We start from the raw sequence: 14591 nt of genomic DNA on the forward strand, positions 1-14591 counted from the left end.
ACTGCGGTCAGCGTCACTTCCCTTCGACAGCAAGTGGGCAGCTGGCCCAGAGGAGGCAGAAGGCACCAGAAGTGAAGCTTCTATTTGTAGCTCTTTCCAGGAATCGCAGCCGCAGGTTTACCAGCTTCCAGAAGGTTTGTTTTTGAGCAGTGGCAGTGAGTTAAACCTTAAACAGAGAAGGTCCATGTACTTGCACTGTGAGGGCTGACCTCCTGCAGGAACTGAGCAGATAAGCACATACACGGCAGGATGGCCCTTTGTCAGACTTAAGGTTTCAACAAATCAGGAAATCGTCAAAAGGAGCTCAGAAGTTTTTTGAAGGAGAGGATGTGGATCACCCCATAGGTGTCAGTGTACGAGTGGTGGTGGTCTTGGCAATTTAGTTTTCATGGATCACTTCTAGAAAAAGAACACAAAGTACTTCAAATCATCCAAGAATATAACCCAGCTGAGCTACACTGGATAGTCGAATTGGCCAGCAGACATGAACTTGACTGCCAGTTTACCATCCCAAAAATGGATTCCAGTATTTCTTAGAGGGGGATTCCATTCATTCAGCCATAGACATGCAGACCTGCGTTTCTGGCCATGCTGGACCAGGTGAGAGCTTCCCCTCTCAAAAGATTAAGTAAACAAGCAAAAAGGAAATAAAAGAAACTTGTGTGATGCCATGTAACACATACCATTCTTTAAAAAAGGGGATCATTTCCCTAAAGAAATAGGAAGATATTTTCTGAAAAGATTGTATTATAACAAACAAAAGAAAATGTAAATGGATTGATGGATACTATTCTCATTTAAATATAAGAAATAGGGATGAGGGGCGCCTGGGTGGCTCAGTTGGTTAAGCAGCTGCCTTCGGCTCAGGTCATGGTCCCAGGGTCCTGGGATCGAGCCCCGCAACGGGCTCCCTGCTCAGCGGGGAGCCTGCTTCTCCCTTTCCCTCTGCCTGCCACTCTGCCTACTTGTGCTCTCTATCTGTCAAATAAATAAATAAAAAATATCTTTAAAAAAAAAAAGAAATAGGGATGATCGGTAGCAGAAGGATGGATGATGGAATGGGGGAGGGGAGATCGTGAGATAGAGTGACCATGATAGTGGCGAGTAAAGAATGAAAAGAAGCTAACGACACAGTGGCCAAAATCTACAAGAGCAGCACTTGCCTTCTAAGAAATAAAAGCACTGAAGAAAGAGACAAGCTGGAGGGTCTGTCTGAGACTGCAAAAAAAAAAGTACGAGGGTGTGGAAATAATGAAAGAGAAGTTACCCAGTGTGAAAGACAGAGGACCAACTGGGCAGCACAGATGGAGAAGATTATAATAATAAAATCGAAACTGTGAGCAGCCTCCTCTGAGAAGGGGCAGAGGGAGGGACCAGGGCTAAAGTGTCTTTGGTGAGTTGAATGGACTCACTAAGTTCCAGCCAAAATGAATTAGATACAATTTGATGAAAAATGGATCAGTTCCAAGGATAATAAAAGATCCCTGAAAGCTTTTGGCAAAACACACTCACACAGGTAAGCACACAACCAGTCCTCCTCAAATAAAACAGTCATTTACGAGAAACCACCCCCACACCAAATCCAATCCTCCTAAAATCTCCCCTCCTTCACATCAAAGGCTGAGACCAGCGGTGTTGTGAGACCCAAGAATCATTGATTCAGCCAGGATCTAATATGCACAAAAGCCACAGAAAATTGCCACTGGGGCTTCTTGAAAAACTCGCAAAGATATTGTAGTAGGCTGAATGATGGCCCCCAAAGACATCAGGTTTTAATGATAGGAGCCTGTAAACATTAGCTTATTTGGAAAAAGGATCTTTGCAGCTGTGATTAAATCAGGGCTCTTAAGATGAGGAGATTATCCTGGATTCTCTAGATGGGCCCTAAATGCAGCCACATGAATCCTTATAAGAGGGAAGCAGAGGGAGATTTTATACACATAGAAGTGAAGATACAGAGATTGGAGTGATGCAGGAGCAAGCTAAGGAGTGCCAAAAGCCACCAGGGACAGAGGGAATTATTTCATGGGACAAGTGCTCATGCCATAATAATGCTAACAGTCACGGATCTTTATACAACAAATAACCTACCAAGAAAATGTAGAGTGAAATCTGTCATAAATATAAGAAATTGACAGTTGTAGAAGGACTTTAACACATCTTAGTCAAGTAAAAGAAAAAAAAAGTCATACACCTGAAACGAATATAACACTGTATTAGTCACACTTCAATAAAAATAAAGAGAACAAAAATAGAATTTCTTTTAGGTGATTTCACCATTTATTGATTTTTGTACTATGTAACAGGCTCAGTGCCAGGTGCTTTATATGTGATTTCATTTACAATAATCCTCTCAGCAACACTGCTAGACAGAGGCGGTTACTGCCATTCGACAGAGAAGTAAACTGAGGCTTCACAAGGCTACATGATGAGCTATCCCAGAACTAGATTTGAAGCTGTGTCTTTGACTCCATAGCCACTAGTTTTCCCTCTGGGTTATACAACCCCTTCAGGAGGCATGAACCTTTCATGTTATGGACATTTCTTCCAAGAAGAATAAAGACATATCTGCCCCTCACAGAATCCCTGACACCTCCAGGGCAGGTTCTGGCTAATGACAGGCAGTCACACAGCCTTCATTTACAAGGTGCCCATGACGAGAAGGAAGCCAGTCCAAGGTCACCCGGCAAGGAAGGCTGAAACACACGGCAATAGCCTAAGTCCTGCATTTGTGCGCTGCCCCAGCCTCCCAGAACGCGATCACCGCGGTCACTTCAGTGACCCAAAGCTCAGCTTTATTCTCTCCCTCATGGAAGTAACAAATGAATCTTTTTTCTATCAAATACCAACTGGCCCCAGGAAAGAAGAGCGTCTCATTTTGCTTTAGACACCAGTGCTTGCTTTGGGCTTTGGTCTGTCTTCTCTGTTTTTTGCACTTTGGATGGCAGGACGCTTTAATTGTTATTGTCTGCTATTATGATCATGGTTTAATTGTTGGTTTGCAGCTCCATGGCTCAGAAGTGGGCATTTTATAAAACAAGTATTATTTTCTTACTGCCGTTTCCAGTGTCACTGAGGATAATTTAGGCTGCATTCTCATTTGGGGGCAGGAGGGATTTCTGACCCTCTCCCTCCTGCAGCAGCTGTTCGTTCATGGACCATTTTCCCCTGATGTAAAGATTCGCCCTTAGGACTTGTGTCTGTGCACCATCCATTGTGTTCATGGGGTGGCAACAGTTGCTCAGGAGGACCCAAGGCTCTTTCACATTCTGGGGCCTGGTCAGAATGCAAGTGAAATCAACATGTCAAGATGCTATGTATTTTTTTTTCTTGTTTTTGTGTTATCTGTCTGATGTGCGATGGATCCAGATGAGCCACCTGTAAGCGGTGGGGTGGGCAGAATCCAAAAAGCACCCAAAGTGTCCAAATTTCCTTGGGACTGAGGGAAGTGAGGACCCGATCCCAGAAGCAGGTTTTGCCTGGGGACAGCTCTTCAGAGGTCCTGGCGCCTGCAGTGAGAATCCAATTTCCCCTAGCTTTTCAGATGGAGACTCTGGTGGAAAATCTCTTCGTGTCATTGAAGCTGAGTGTCATGAGCCTTACTCCCTTGCCAGCAAAGTCTGGCGGATTCTTGGTGTCAGGCTGGTAGGAAGAGGTAAGGGAGCAAGGGCCAGGTGGGAGTGCCCTCCCTGGGGCACCTGCTACTGGGAGATTGTGGAAGAAGGTGGAACTCTGCAGAAACACCACAAGAAAAACGTGTCTGGAGATCCTGGAACAGGGCCAGCCCCACGATCCAGGGTGCCCTGGGGTTGAAGCAGGTGGCAGCCAGCTAAGCAATGAAGACCCAGCCCCGGAGAGAGCAGAGTTTCAGGACAGTCCCCAGGGGAGTCAGAGAGAGAACCAGAGACCAGTGGGGGTGAGGAGCTGAGCACCATATTTGTTGGTCACCACAAGCGCCCATGTTACACCCCAGGCAAACCAGACACCAGACTTAGGACACTGAGACCAACTCCAGCCCCTCTGGTGCGAACTGGTCCTCCCGCCCCTGCCCCCAGCCCTGCCCCATCATCATGGAAACCGCGGTGGCTAGGATCACAAGGCCACACCTGTCTTGCCTTCTCTGCAGCAGCTTGGGCATGATTGCCATCCCTCTGAGACTCTCTCCTCTCTTGGCTTCTAGGGCTGCACCTTTTCCTGTTTTCCTTCTACCTCTTAGTCTTAGTCTCCATGGGCTTCTCTTCCCCCGCTCATCCCTAAAGCCAGCATCCTCCAGAAACTCCCTACCCTGTGTGCATCTCACGCTGCATACTCATTGGACGTGCTTGTCCAAACCCACCACCTGCACCCCTTGCTTGTGTCCTCCTGAAGAACTGGTAGTTTCCTGGGGGGCCAGTCTCTCTAGCCCACCCGTGTCTTTGTGCAGCCTCTCTTCCTTCCGTGGCATTCCCTTTTCTTCTCACACTCCTCGTCCCCCCCTGCCTTCATCTGGACACACCCTGTGCATCTGACAAGACTCAACTCAGTTGTCATCTCCTCCAGGGGGCCTTGCCTCAGCCCCTCCACCCAGGTAGGGGTCTGCTGTGTGCTTACCTTGACCACAGTACTCATCACACCACACTTAGGGGCAGAGACATGCCATGTTCCCATTGATGCCATCTGCATCTAGTACCTGTTATCTCTTGATTGAATATGTGACTCTCAGTATCTGTATATAGACTCAGAGAACCTACCAGGCTGGGCTTAGCCAGTGTGAGACCATGATTGCATCCTCCCCATGTCTCCTGGGTTTGGACTAGGCAGCTAGCTCTGGCCCAGGGTCGGTGCGGCTAGCTCCTATTACTTTGGTAGTGATAGAGCACCAAAGATTCAGTGGTAAGATCCAAGAAGCTGGATGTGGGCAGTAAAGAGAGATATCAGAACCTCCAGCAAAATAGGGCATATCTTCCTTAGTACAGAGGATTTCAGTTGCCTCTCACCATGTGGCACACACTTGACAAGGAGAGTGGGTGAGTTTGGCTGAACTATGGGTGTTCCTGCAAGATGGTGAGCAGTTCATTCATTCATCAGTTCAACCAAACCAAGAGCTGAGCGTGGGCCAGGCCTGGTGCTGGGTACCAAAGATACAGAGATGAATGAGTCACAAACACAGCAGTTAAGGAACTCAGTGAGACGGGTATGTCACTGGATGGCTCTGATGCAGCAGGAGCACATGGAGGGAGCATCTCTCCAGACTGGGACCATGGGGTCGGGGGTGGGGGGCACATGGAGACACCCGGGGAAAGGTCCCCTCTGGGTGTGGGGTATCAGCTGGTACACACTAGTCAGGTGGTGTAGGAGTCTATGGGGCTGTTGTAACAAACAGAATGGCTTGAAACGAGAACAGAAATGTACTTTCTCACAGTCCAAAATCAAGGTGTCAGTGCTCCCTCTGAAGACTCTAGGAAACAATCTGTTTATTTCCTTCTGGTTTCTGGTAGTTGTCGGCCACCTTTGGCTCATAGATACATCCCTCCAGTCTCTACCTCCATGTTCATGTGGTCTTCTCCCCGCTGACCCCTCTGCTTCTCCGTATCCCAATCTCCCTTTCCTTTCTCTTATGAAGACACCAGCCATTGGGTTTAGGGCCCACCCTAATCCAATATGACCTCGTCTGAACTTGATTACATCTGCAGCGATACATTGATTTCCAATTAAGGTCACATTGACAATTCCAGTTAAGGTGACATTGAAGGGGTTCAACTTGAGCGTACCTTTGTGGGGGAGACAATTCAGCCCGCTGCATGTGGCGGGTACGGGGGTTTGAGGTGTGGGTAGGAATGTTCCGGGCAGAGAGAAGTCCCTGAAGCAAGAAGGCAAGAAGGAAACGGGTAGAGCAGAGAGGATTGGAGGATGGCAGCTGGGGCTTCTGAAGGCCTTTGCAAAGGAAAGAAGAGTGTGGTTCAGAAGGATCACCCTGGCCCACACAGAGAAGGTGGATCGAAAGGGTGGGAGGGATTCTGGATCCAGGAAGGCCAGTCGCATGTTTTATAAGCCTCTGTATATGCTGTTCCCTCTCTTGTGATCCTCCTCTCTCTCCATCTCCTCCTGCTTTTCTTTTCTGTCTTCAAAACTGCTGCAAAGACACCTCCTCCTTGGAGTTTTCCTTGCTTCACTCAGGTACAAAACAATGTGAAAGGAAGGCCTTTGGTACTAGAGAGACATGCATTGAATGCTGGCCCTGACCCTTACTAGCTGTTTGGTACGCACTCCCCCCGCCCCACCACCACCACCACCCCCACCAGTGGTCTGTGTTAAACCCCGGGGACTTCAGTCCCCCCCATCAGCAAGGTGGCAAAAGTAGCCTGCAAATCGCAGGGTTTTTATAAGGATCCGGCACACATTATTGTGTTTTTTTCAATCCCATCAGCAAGGTGGCAAAAGTAGCCTGCAAATCACAGGGTTTTTATAAGGATCTGGCACACATTATTGTGTTTTTTTCAATCCCATCAGCAGTCTCCAGGGCAGAGACAGAGCGTGACGCACAACGTGCTTCAGCCCTCTTCCCTGGCCTGTGTCGTGTCTCTGTGGCCCAAAGAAGCAGGGAGAACCCATGGGAGCAAGGCTTCTTTGTGAAGGAGTACCTTTCGCCTCTTCCCCTCCCTTCAGTGCTTCCCCACCTGGGGGCATTGGGGGAGGGGGTGGGAGCAGGATCCTCAAAACTGTTCCCAGCTTTCCAAAAGCCAAAGAAGACTGATGCTCACCTGCAGAGGCGCTGCTTAGGCAAGCCTACTGTCTGCCTGGGCCTGGAATTAGCCCTATCAATCAGAACCTCTGATTAGCATTTTACAGACTTTGATTTCTAGAAGATGAAAACAAGTCTTCAATAAGAGTCTTTCTTAATCAGCGTGGTTGGTTTGGCAAAGGAAGTCTTCCCTGGCTCTCATCAAGGATTTCTAATACAAGGGGTCACCACACCCCTGCAGCAGCCCCCCAGCTACCTGCCCTGCACCCCCTCGAGCGTCTGCCCCTATTCCCATCTGGACAGCTGCCCATAAAATGGAAATCGGATCCTGCCAGGCCTCAGCGGAGAAATCCCTCAGTGAAACCCAAACTCCCGCCCCCACCCCACCCCCGCCCCTCAGGGCCCCACCCAACCTGGCCTCCGAAGCGACAGTCTCGGAGGCCTTTCTGTTGCTCACACGCTCCAGGCTGGCTGCCTTTGGGGGCCTTTGCACATGCTGCTCTTTACCACAGGAAGCTTCCTCCGACCTCTTGCTCCGCCCTGCTCTTCCCAGGGCTGGCACCTGCGAGTCTCGCCCCTTGCTTCCATGTCCCCTCCTTCCAGAGGGCCTCCCCGGCCACTCTCTGGAAAGCAGGTCCTCCGTCTCAGCACGCTGCTGCCTTCAGCGCAAGTGCCACCGCAGCTGATCATCTTTCCAGGAGTTTGTGCATGAGGGAGTGTTGCCCATGTCCAGAAACAACTGGAAAATGACACCCTGTCTGTCCTCGTCCCCATTATCTCCCCGCACCCAGCACAGGGAGGTGTTGAAACGAATGCAGTAAGAGGTCTGGCACTTCAGCCTCTGTCCTTCCGGCTGCTGAGCTGCATTGTTTCTGCCTGCAGAGGACCTCGGGCTCCCTCCTCCCGCCTTCCCCCTGCCATTCTCTAGACCTCCTCAACGCCAAGCCTTTGACTTTTGTCTGATTATCAGATCAGCTGAGCTGAGTGCAACGAGCTGGCATTTTTAATTCATGGTCTCAAAGATCAGCCCTTTCACCTTGTTATGATTCACATGTAAAGTATTGATTACTGATAGGGCCTCTCGGGCACACATCTGGCTCCTGGCCACAGCCTCTTCCTTCCCGAGGCGCAGGCAGCATTCTCAGGGGAAAGAGCGAGAGCACCAAAGTTGGACCCAGACTATAATTATATAATGTAATTCTGGCTCACTCTCAAACCAGCCCTTGACCTTAGGCAAGTTATTCAACCTCTCTGAGCCTCCGGAGGATTTCTTTTTTAAAGATGGGAAGGATGTCACCTACAAAATAAAGATGCTCACGGGGGCTAAGTGGGACCACGAGAAAGTGCTTTGTACACGGTGGTTGTTATATAAACATGTTTCTTTTCATCTCTGTTCCATCTCCATATTCACTCTTCACAGCTTCCTAACAGACTGCTCCTCCTGGAATTTCATTCATTCATTCATTCATGGATTCATGCACTCACTCCTTCAGTTATTCACCCTCTGGGACCTCAGTGGGTCTCTTAACTGAAAGGGGACGAAACCCAGACTCCTCTAGCTAATTCTGGGGCCTCATTATCTTCCCTCTCTCAGCCCAGCTCTATTGCCTATAACCTCCTGATGCCACTTGAACTCCATTGTGGGAATCACCTTTCTTCCTAGCCCCTTCACCTGCATGAGCAGGGGAGAAGCAGGGAGCCCAATGCAGGGTTCAATTCCAGAACCCTGGGATCACGACCCGAGCCAAAGGCAGACGCTTAACCGACTGAGCCACCCAGGCGCCCCTTGTCTCACGTTATTAATGCAAAAAAAACACACTCCCTTTCATGCCATACAAACTTCAAGTCTCATCTCCTCCCTCCTTCCCTGACAAGTCCAGCACCCGAGAACCTGTATTTTCTGAGAACGCGTCCAGCCACACCACACAGCTTACCTCTTGGTCTGCTCCTGTGGTTGGTGCCAATTTCACAGTCCATCGAGTAACATGGAGAAAGCAGAGAAGGAAGGGGGCAGCTTGGCACAGCGGAGGGTATGCATGTTTGCTCTGCTTCCTGGGGAGCTCCTACTTCCTCTTTCCAATCAAGTGTGGGGCCCCAGGCTGCCAGTCTGTTTCCTGCTGAATTCATGGAATGGAAGCCCATCTGTCTTTACCCTGTCAGAAGCCCTCCGAGGGGATGCCTGCCAGGCAAACTAGAACCCACACAACTTCTGGTGTGGAGGACCTGCACCTCTATCTATAAAAGGGTTTGCTCAGGAAATCCAGAAGATTCACTTGAATCCTAGTAAAACTAATTGGTAACTGAAAAGAAACATGCACACATGTCCAACGATAAATATGTAGCTAAAAATTAAATCTCATTCACAATGGAATAAAAAAGAATTTAATAAGAGGTATGCAAAAAGAAAAACATAACAAAGAAGAAAACCATGACACTTTACCAAGGTACCTGAACGAAGCCCTAAATAGGGTAAGATTATCTATAGTGTTCCTGGCTGGGGAAAATAATGTACAGGTATCAGTTTGCCCAAATGAATCGATGCATGTGTGTAATTCCAATCAAAATATCAATGGGATTTTTTTGGAACTTGATAACTATAAAGTTCTCTCAAAGGATAAATTTGGGAAAATAGCTAAGAAATTTGGGGGAAACAATATGAAGGGGGATTTGCCCTAGAAGAATATGAAAATATGAAATATGAAAACAGAAGTAAGTTGCATAGGTGTGTTTGTGGTACCACCAGTGACATCCATAGATACCAAGGAGGGAGCCCTGGAGCTAAGGAGGGCGTCTGGAATCAGAGTCATGACGAAGATGACATTTCGAACCCATGAGGGAGCCTGGATTATTCAGTGACAAATGTCTTCATTCCCTAGACATTCGTGAGCACCATCCAAAGTGTCAGGCACATCATAGGCACTGGGGCCCCCACTCATGAAAATTATTTTCTAGTTGGGGACACAGGTAGTAAACAAATAAACTAAGTATGAACTGCAATAAATGCTCAGGAGGAAATAAACAGTATTTTGATAGTCAAAACAGGGACGAGGCTACTTTAGACAGGTGGTGGGAGAGTTGAGTGTCCATTTGGAAACATAATGAACCTATACCTCAAAAAATAGAACTAACAAGTTCTGGGGAAATATTCAAGTTTGGTTTTTTAATCATTGTGGGAAGAAAAGGGTTTGCCCAAGCATAACATGACACCCAGTATCTTTTTTTCTAAGTTATCTCTTTAAAAAAAAAAAAAGATTTTATTCATTTGAGAGAGAGAGAGCACGAGCAGGGGGAGCGGCAGGCAGAGGAAGAAACAGGCTCCCCGCTGAGCAGAGAGCCCGATGTGGGGCTCGATCCCAGGACTCTGGGATCCTGACCTGAGCTGAAGGCAGACGCTTAACCGACTGAGCTCCGACACCAGTATCCTTAAGGGAAAAGATGAGCATATTTGTTACATAAAATGAGTAAGTCCAGGCGCGCCTGAGTGGCTCAGTCGGTTAAGTGTCCGACTCTTGGTTTCGGCTCAGGTCATGATCTCAGGGTCCTGGGATCGAGCCCCACCCATGTCAGGCTCTGTGCTCAGCAAGGAATATGCTTGAGGATTCCTCTCCCTCTCCCTCTGCCCCTTTCCCCCACTTACATGCTCACGTACTCTCTCTCTCTCTCTCTCTAAAATAAATAAATAAATCTTTTAAAAAAATAAATAAGTCCAACACCAAAATAGACACCATAAACAAAATTTAAAGGGCAAAAAGACAGCAGATGCTAGGAGAAAATATTAGCAATATATAAGAGAGAAATCAAAATATATAAAAAATAATAAAAATTATAATAGAATTATAACTAATTGTAAATTGAATTTTAAAAGACAACTCAGTTAAGACGGATAAAGGTTATGAAGATATATAAGTGGGCAATAAATATGTGCAAAGATATACAACATAACTAAATTATCTAAAAACACCAGTGAGATTCCATTTTGGTTTAGCAGATGGGCAAGTATTTTAATATAGAATATATTTACAACATTGTAATATCTGATGTTGATGAGGTGAAGTTTAGAGAGAAGAGTGACATTGATACTGTTTAGTGGGAATGTAAATTGATGCAATCACTTAAGAGAATATTTAGCAGCATTTATAAAAGATTTTTAAGTGTATACCCATCCCCCCCAAAAATTCTTCCAACAGTCAACTGAAATATTAACAGAAATTGCAAAGCAATGTAAAGATAGGAATGTTCTTTGCAGTCTTATGTGAGATAGTGAAATATAACAATGTCCGTTTTTGTAGGGAAAAAAATGAAGTATATGTATTATGTCCATAACAATCGTAAGTGAAAAAAGTGACTTAAAATTATGTAAAATATGGTCCATTTGGAGAGGGGGTGGGGAATGCATGCACACTGAAAGAAAGTCTGGAAGGATATGCACCAAGACTAATATCAAGTAAAAAGCTTTAGAGAACAGATTGGTTTGTGTAAGAAAGGGACTTTTTAAAATTAAAAATTCAGTACAGCTATATATTGTTTGTCTTTTTCTGCCCCAAGCATGTCTTATTTTTATAATTTAAAAAGATATTTTTTAGGGATTTTATTTATTTGAGGGAGGAGGGGCAGAAGGAGAGGGAGAGGAGAAGCAGACTCCCCGCTGAGCACACCAAGCCAGCCACTGGGGGGCTCAACCCCAGGACCCAGAGATCAAGACCTCAGCTAAAACCAAGAGTCAGATGCTCAACCGACTGAGCTACTCAGGCGCCCCTCTAAAGATATTTTTAAAAGGAGATAGTGGTAAATGGATTGGCTTCTGGAACAGAAAAAGGGCATCAGTGGATAAACTGGTGAGATCCAAATGAAGCGTGGAGCTGAGTTCACAGTAATGCACCGATGTCGGTTCCTCAGTTCTGACAAATTGCACCTGGGAAACATAAGACATAAGCAGTGGGAGAAATGGTGAGGGGTCTATGGGAATTCTCCATTTTAACTTTGCAACTTTTGTGCAAGTCTAAAATTGTTCCAAAATAAAAATTTGATTAACAGAGAGGCTGGTAGTCAATAGCTTTGGCAGCCAGAACCTCTTTGTCCTGGGAGAATTCAGGGTTCCTCCTCAGCTACCTTGCCCTGAGAGCTCTGTCTGTGGCCTGCAGGCACCCCCTGTCACATGGAAACCCCTGCCTGGCCTCTTCAGATCCCCAGGGACTATCTAAGCCAAGCCTGTGTGTAGCCAGTATCCCAAGTTCTGCTCCTGGAAACCAAGATGTAGGCTCACCCCTCCCCCCCACCACAACTGGATCAGCCTCTCAAACCCCACAACACACCCCTTACCTTTACCCTCACGCCCCTTCTTCTAAGGCCGAGTTTCTTAGAGCAGATTTAGGTTCAGAGTAACATTGAGAAAAAGGTGCAAAACTTTCCCATTTGCCTCCTGCCCCACCATAGGCACAGCCTCCCCATTATCAACATCCCCAACCAGGGTGGGACATTTGTTACAAGTGATGAGCCTACACTGGCACATCGTTATTGCTCAAAGTCCATAATTTCCATTAGGCTTCACTCTGATGTCGTACATTCTATAGATTTGGACAAATGTATGATAACGTGCATCTACCGTTATAGTATCCTAAGAGTGTTTCCACCCTAAAGACCCTTTGTGCTCCACTATTCATCCCTCCCACCCATCCAGCTCCTGGCAAGCAGGGTTTTATTTTTTTTTTATACCATTTCCATAGTTTTGCTTTTTCCAAAATGTCATACAGGTGGAATCCTATAGTATGTAGCCTTTTCAGAATGTCTTCTGTCACTTAGTAGTATGCTTTCACGTTTCCTCCATGTCTTTTCATGCCTTTTTAGCTCATTTCCTTTTAGCACTGAATAATTCAATAATATTGTCTGGATGTACCACAGTTTATCCATTCACCTACTGAAGGACATCTTGGTTGCTTCCAAGTTTTGGCAATTATGAATACAACTGCTATAAATATCTGTGGGCAGGTCTTTGTGTGGACCTAAGTTTTCGACTCCTTTGGGCAAATACCAAGGAACGTGAGGGCCAGATGGTATGGTAAGGAGAGTATGTTTACTTTTGTCAGAAATGGCGAAACTGTCTTCCAAAGTGGCCGTACCATACTGCATTCCCACCAGCAGTGTGTGAGAGTTCCTGTTTCCCTCCCCCATCCGCGCTGGGTAGTGTCAGTGTTCTGGATTTAGGCCATTCTCATAGGCATGTAGTGGTATCTCATTGCTGTTTCCATTTGCATTTCCCTGATGACAGGATGTGGAGCATCTTTTCATGTGCTTATTCCCCATTTGTCTATCTTTGGTGAGGTGTCTGGTAAGGTCTTTGGCCCATTTTTTAATCAGACTTACTTGTTTTCTTCTTGTTGAGTTTTTTTTTTTTTTTTAAAGATTTTATTTATTTATTTGACAGACAGAGACACAGCGAGAGAGGGAACACAAGCAGGGGGAGTGGGAGAGGGAGAAGCAGGCTTCCCGCTGAGCAGGGAGCCCGATGCGGGGCTCGATCCCAGGACCCTGGGACCATGACCTGAGCCGAAGGCAGACGCTTAACGACTGAGCCACCCAGGCGCCCCTTCTTGTTGAGTTTTAAGAATTCTTTATGTATTTGGGGTAACAGCCCTTTATCAAATTGTGTCTTTTGAAAGTATGTCCTCCCAGTCCACGGCTTGTCTGCTCGTTTTCTTGACATTGCCCTTTTGCAGAACCGAGATTTGTAATCTCAGTGAAGCCCAGCTGGTCGGTTGTTTTTTCCACAGATCATGCCTTTGGCGTCATATCTAAAAGTCTTCCCCACACCCAAGGTCATGTAGGGTTTCTCCCACGTTGTCTTGTAGGAGTTTATAGTTTTATGTTTTCATTTAAGTCTGTGATCCAGTTTGAGTTAACTTTTTTTTTTTTTTTTTGGCACGACTGGTTATCTTTATTTTTTTTTTATTTTTTTATTGTTATGTTAATCCCCATACATTACATCATTAGTTTTAGATATAGTGTTCCATGATTCATTGTTTGTGCATAACACCCAGTGCTCCATGCAGAACGTGCCCTCCTCAATACCCATCACCAGGCTAACCCATCCTCCCACCCCCCTCCCCTCTAGAACCCTCAGTTTGTTTTTCAGAGTCCATCGTCTCTCATGGTTCTTCTCCCCCTCCGATTTCCCCCCCTTCGTTCTTCCCCTCCTGCTACATTCTTCTTCTTTTTTTCTTTCTTAACATATATTGCATTATTTGTTTCAGAGGTACAGATCTGAGATTCAACAGTCTTGCACAATTCACAGCGCTCACCAGAACACATACCCTCCCCAGTCAGTTTGAGTTAACTTTTATGAAGGGCCTCAAGTCTACAGCTAGATTCATTTTTTGCATATGGGTGTCCAGTGGCTACAGCACCCTTTGTTGAAAAGACCATCTTCGCTCCCTGGTCAAAGATCAATTGACTGTATTTCTGTGGGTCTGTTTCTGAGTTCTCTATTCTGTTCCATTGATTTCTTTGCCTGTTCTTTTGCTGATACCACACTGCCTTGATTACTGCAGCTTTGTCTTAAGTCTTGACGTCGGGTAGTGTCAGTCTCCAGTCTCGTCCTTCTTCGATATCGTGTAGTGGTTCTGGGGCTTTCTCCTCTCCATATGAGCTTTAGAATCAGTTTGTCGATAGACACAAAATGGCTTTCTGGGATTTTGACTGAGTGTATGCCTTCTCAGCGTCCCCCTCACAATCTAGAATGATATGGATGTGGACTCAGGAAGAAGTCTGGGGACCGTTGTGTACAGTGAAGAGACCGGGGGTGGGGGGGCAGGGGCTTTGACAGTGGTAACATGAAGCTCATGATAATCAACAAGGTGCACAAAACCTGCCCCCC

General features: G+C 46.4%; 1 protein-coding gene across 2 annotated transcripts in view; it reads left to right on the top strand.

The window, feature by feature from the left end:
- Positions 1 to 14591, top strand: part of CSMD2 (CUB and Sushi multiple domains 2) — a 584478-nt gene that overhangs the window by 418955 nt on the left and 150932 nt on the right. The window lies entirely within an intron of this gene.

Source organism: Halichoerus grypus, chromosome 5 (genome assembly GCF_964656455.1).
Source record: "Halichoerus grypus chromosome 5, mHalGry1.hap1.1, whole genome shotgun sequence".
NCBI classification, from domain to species: Eukaryota; Metazoa; Chordata; class Mammalia; order Carnivora; family Phocidae; genus Halichoerus; species Halichoerus grypus.